This window comes from Pteropus vampyrus, unplaced genomic scaffold (assembly GCF_000151845.1).
Source record: "Pteropus vampyrus isolate Shadow unplaced genomic scaffold, Pvam_2.0 Scaffold298, whole genome shotgun sequence".
Taxonomy (NCBI): Eukaryota; Metazoa; Chordata; class Mammalia; order Chiroptera; family Pteropodidae; genus Pteropus; species Pteropus vampyrus.
In genome coordinates, this window is record NW_011889079.1 from 1361683 (window position 1) to 1367524 (window position 5842).

Below are 5842 nucleotides of genomic sequence, written 5' to 3' on the forward strand. Positions count from 1 at the left end.
AAGGAACAAATGAAGTAAAAAACGATTAGATTTTTTCCCTCTTAATTAATTTAAAAGATAGCAAAATTGATAAGTGAAGTAAATAACAGCAATGTCATGAAGGATGGAAAGGAGTAATTGGGAATACTCCATTATAGGGCTCCTACACACATGTAGAATATGGTATTACCTGACGGCAGACTAATAATTCTTAGAAATGTATATTGAAGCTCTAGGCAAACACTAAAATTTTTTTGTTATACTAGGAGAGGAGATAAAAAGCAGTCATGTAAAATACTCAATTAAAAACAGGAAAGCAGAGAAAAAAAGTAGAAAAAAAGGAAAGTAAATAACAACCCAGGGAAGAGGAAAGAGTTACAAGCCTGGTATGTATTAATCCACTGATAGCAATGATCACTTTAAATGTGAATTATCTAAATATGCCAACTTAAAAGTATTAAGAGCTAAAACTAGATTAACAAGTCTACAAAAAAAAATAGAGATAGAAAAGACCAAAACACAAAGATATGTCATGTTAAGAAATCTACTTTATTTATTTATTTATTTATTTATTTATTTATTTATTTATTTATTTATTTATTTATTTTTTCTAGGCTAGACAACCCTTGGTTGACCTCACAGATTGCAAGGACCTTGTCAGCTTACAATCCCTTATTTTTTTTGCCTACAGCACCTGGTCTTCCTAGGTGGTCTCCCATCCAAGTACTAACCAGGCCCGACCCTGCTTAGCTTCCAAGATCAGACGGGATCGGGCTTGTTCAAGGAAATCTACTTTAAATATAAAGACTAATGGGTCAAATGTAAAGGGAGGGGTAAGGGTCATGTTACCACTAATGAAGAGGTAGTTGGAGCAGCTATACAAAGAGACTTGTCGGGGGTAAACAAGTGCTTTACACAGTGATAAAGGAGACACTCCTCCAAGAACACGGCAATTCCAAATGTGTGTACACCTCACTACTGTGTGTCAAAATATGTGGTGCAAAAAATGAAAGGAGAGACGAATCCGCTATATGGGTTTGGGACTTCGGCATCCTCTTGGTAGTAACGAATCAAGGAGGCAGACTGTCAGTAAGTACATAGTTGACTCAACAGTGCTATTAACTTGGTATCAGTGACCTTATGAAACGCTGCATCTGGCAACAGTAGAATACATATTCCAAGAAGAATAAGAAAGCTCACATGGTACAGTCACCATAATAGACCACATCTTAGACATAAAACACACCTGAAAAAATGTAAATGAACACAAATCATATAAAGCATCTTCTCAGACCACTATGTAATTAAACACGAATCATTAAAGCAAAGATAACTGGAAAATCCCTAAGTATTTAGAAATCAAACGTACTTCTAAATAACTCATGTATCATATGAGAAGTCTCAAGAAAAGTTAGAAATTATTTTGAACTAACTGAAAATGAAAATACGACATGAAAATTTGTGGAATGAGCAATAGCAGTGCTTATTGGAGAATTCACAGCATTACATGCTTATAATAGAAAAGATAGAATGATCCATAATCAAAATGTAAGCTTCCTCTTTAGGAAATTAGGAAAAGAAGAATAACATAAGCCTAAAGTAAATAGAAGTAAATAAATAAAGAAATTAGAGGAGAAATCAATAAAATTAGAAACCGGAAAACAATTAGAAAAACATCAAAAGCTTGTTCTTTAAAAAGATAAATAAAATTGATAACTCTCTAGCCAGGCTAACCAAAAAATAAAAGAGAAAAAAGATTCACTAATATCAAAAATAATAGAGGAGCCATAACTATGGGTCCCATGGACACGAAATAAGATAATAAGATTGAGCATGTTCGATGGACTAGTTTCCATCATAGACTCTCAATGTCTACTTCAGGTATTCCTTCAAGCAAAGTCAGGCATTGATTGACAAGGAAGTGTGGGAGTGGTTTAGCAGAAGTCAATTCAAGATAGGTGAAGCAGAGCCTCCCAGAAGACAATTATAAAAGAAACTAGAATGACGGTTTAAGTCAAAAAATAAGTTATAACTATGAGAAAATAAAGAATATCCTGAGAACAGTTGAAATCCTGTTAATTACAGCTGTCCTTAATACATATCTTTATTCTAGGGATTAGAAAAAGAGAGAGAGGAAGAAGAATACAATGAAAGAAGAAAGTAGAAAGAAGGAAGACCCGTGAGAGGAGATAAGAGAAGAGAAAAGGAGAAATATATGAGTAAAAATATTATAGATCTATTTTGTTGAACTACAGTCGTTTGTGCATAAACAACGTGCTCTAAGAATGTGCAGAGGGGAACATAAAGGCAAAGGCAAGGGAATAATTATCGCTAAGACAACCATGTGGTTTTGATACCACAGAGCAAAGAATGTCTGTGGGGGAGAGAGGAAATTGTAACTCACTCTCACAATATGGATGTTGATATGAATTAACGTATCACTTCAGCTGAAATGCTCACTCTTTTTTTACCTCCCAGTCTCTTCTCAACCACTGAAACCGCTCTTGTCACTGCTGCCAAAAACAGCCCCATCTTGCCAAGTCCAATATTTTAGTCTCAGTATTCACATTACTCCATTCTACAGAAGCAATTGATAAAACCGGTCACATCTTTTTCAAAACCCTTCGTTGCATGACTTTCAGGATATTATATTTACTTGAATCGTATTCCATCTCCAGCTATGTCTTCTCGCCTTCATTTGATAATTTTCATAATTTTCTCTACTTCTCCCCTAGGCTTTGGCCTAATATACCCAACTAGGCGTTCGACATATTTCTACATGGATGTTTAGTAAGAATATCAAGTTTAACATATCTAAAATGAAATGATTTTCAATCCCCACTACTGGATTAGCCACTCAAAATTCATTTATATACATATATTTATATATAAACATATATAAATAAATAAATAAATATATATATATATATATATATATATATATATATTTTCCTCTTGGGAGCCATATCAGTTATAAATCCTATCAGCTCCACTTCCAATATGGAATCAAAATGCAACCTGTTCTTATCATTTCTACTGGCCCAGTGTTGTTCAAGCCATATTATCTCTCCCTTGGTGAAGCAGTAGTCTTTATTCCCCAAAGAGCAGTAATACAATCCTTTAGAACACAATAAGAGAATATGCCTCTTCTCTGTTCAACATTTTTCAGTGGGGTTTCTGGTTCTGCGTGTCAAGAGCTTGGAAGACACAGGTGCATCCAAATAACAAGAAAAAGCTGAATGCATCGAAAACCCCATAATATATCATGGATGAATAAGAGAGAGGAAGACAGAAGCCAAACAGCTACGCAAGAGTGGAGAGAAAGATTGGTGAACATAGTCACTACAACTTACCAGGAGAGAAACTCACACGAAGAACTGTCCATGGGAACAATGCCAGGGTGCAAAAACCTGAGCTACAAATATCTGGAGGCTCGGTGTGGACACCTCTGGGTGTTAAAAACTACAGGAGGATGAGACGTAAGGGGATAAACAAGAACAACAAATAGAAAACAATAATGGGTATGGGAATATTAATCCAATTACATCAATAATTACTTTGAATATCAATCATCTAAATGTACTAATTAAATGTCGGAGATTGATGGAATGGATCAAAATCAATAACCAAACATATATTCTACAAAAAAACCCCGCTTTGAATATAAAGATGCTTGTAGATGAAAAGTTATTGGCGGAGGAAAACTTATCATGCTAACGCTAATCAAAAGAAAGCAGGACTAGCTATAGTAATTTCAGACAGAACAGATTTCAAAGCAAGGAAACTTATAAATGATAAATAAGGGCATTAAATAATGATAAAGGGATCAATTCTCCAAGAAGACAGAACAATCTTTAATGTGTATACACCTAACAACAGCATCAAACATTGTGAGGTAAAAATTAATAGAATTGCAGAGAGAAATAGATGAATCTACTATAATAGTCGAAGATTTCAACACCTCTCTATCAGAAATGGGCAGATTCAGGCTGGCAAATATCAGTAAGGACATAGTTGAACTCAAAAACACCATTAATCAACTGGATATAACTGACATCAATAAACTGCTTAACGCAACAACAGCAGAATACACAATGCTCTCAAGCACATGTGGCATATTTGCCAAGATACACTACATCTTGGGCCATAAAACACACTTAAACGAATTTCAAAGAATAGAAATCATACAACGTCTGCTCTCAGACCACAATGAAATAAAACCAGAAATGAATAGCAGAAAGATAATCGAAAAATTCCAAAATATGTGAAGATTTAACAACACACTTCTAAAAGACATGCGTCATAGAAAAATATCTCAAAAGAAATTTTTAAAATATTTCATACACAGGATACAAAATTAACATATAAAAATCCATTGTGTTTCTATATACTAAAAATAAAATTTCAGAAAAATAAATAAAACGTTCCTTTTGCAACTGCAACAAAGAGAATGAAATATCTAGGAACAAACTTGAAAAAGGATGTGAAGGACCTATATACTGAAAACTACAAGACATTTTTAAAAGAAATTGAAGAAGATACAATGAAGTGGAAAGATCTGTGTTCATGGATTGGAAGAATCAACATAATCAAAATGGTCATATTACCTAAAGCAAAATATAAATTTAATGCAATCCCCATCAAAACCCAATGGCATTTATTAAATAAATAGAACAAAAAATCATCAGATTTGTATAGAATCATGAAAGACCCCAAATAGCCAAAGCAATCCTGAGAAAAAGAACAAGGCCAGAGGTATCACACTGCCTGTCTTCAAATTATACTACAAAGTGACGATAATCAAAACAGCATGGTATTGTCAGGGAAAAATAAAAAATAGAAAAACAGACACACAGACCAATGACACAGAATTGGGAGCCCAGAAATAAACCCACATATATGAGGGCAAATAATTTTTGACAAAAGAGCCAAAAACATACAATGGAGAAAAGAAAGCCTCCTCAATAAATGGTGCTGGGAAAATTGGAAAGCCACCTGCAAAAGAATGAAACTAGACTGCTGTCATCACACAACAAAATTAACCCAAAATGGATCAAAGACCTGAAACAATAAATTGCATAGAAGAAAACATATATTCTAAACTTATGGACCTTGGATTTAGAGATGATTTTATGAATTAGACCTCAAAGGCAAGGGAAGTAAATGCAAAAATAAATGATGGGAGTATGTCAAACTAAAAAGCTCTGCACAGCAAAAGAAACTATCAACAAAAAAAGAGGCAACCAACTGAATGGAAGAAGATATTTGCAAACAACACCTCCAATAAGGGGCTATTATCCAAATGTATAACAAATTCATAAAACAAACAAACAAACAAAAAACAAACAACCTAATTAAAAAATGGGGAGAGGACCTGAACAGACACTTCTCCCAAGAAAACATACATATGGCCAAAACACATAGGAGAAGATGCTCAACTTCACTAGCTATTAGTGAAATGCAAATCAAAACCATGATGAGATACAATCTTGCACCTATTAGAATGGCTATCATCAACAAGACATGCAATAACAAATGTTGGAGAAGTTGTGGGGAAAAGGAACCCTCATACACGGCTGGTGGGAATGTAAATTGGTACAGCCACAGTGGAAAACTGTATGGAATCTCCTCAAAAAATTAAGACTAGAATTACTATATGACCCAGCAATCCTTCTTCTGGACATCTACCCCAAAATTTTGAAAATATTTATCCATAAAGATATATGCTCCCAATGCTCATTGCAGCATTATTCACCAGGTCTAAGACAGGGAAACAACCAAAGTGCCCTTCAATAGATGATTGGATAAAGAAGATGTGGTACATATGTACAGTGAAACGTGACTCAGGCATGAGGAAAGATGA

General features: G+C 34.3%; 1 pseudogene; it reads right to left on the reverse strand.

The window, feature by feature from the left end:
* Positions 1-661: 661 nt before the first annotated feature.
* On the reverse strand, positions 662-779 carry LOC111730029 (annotated as a pseudogene).
* Positions 780-5842: the final 5063 nt, after the last annotated feature.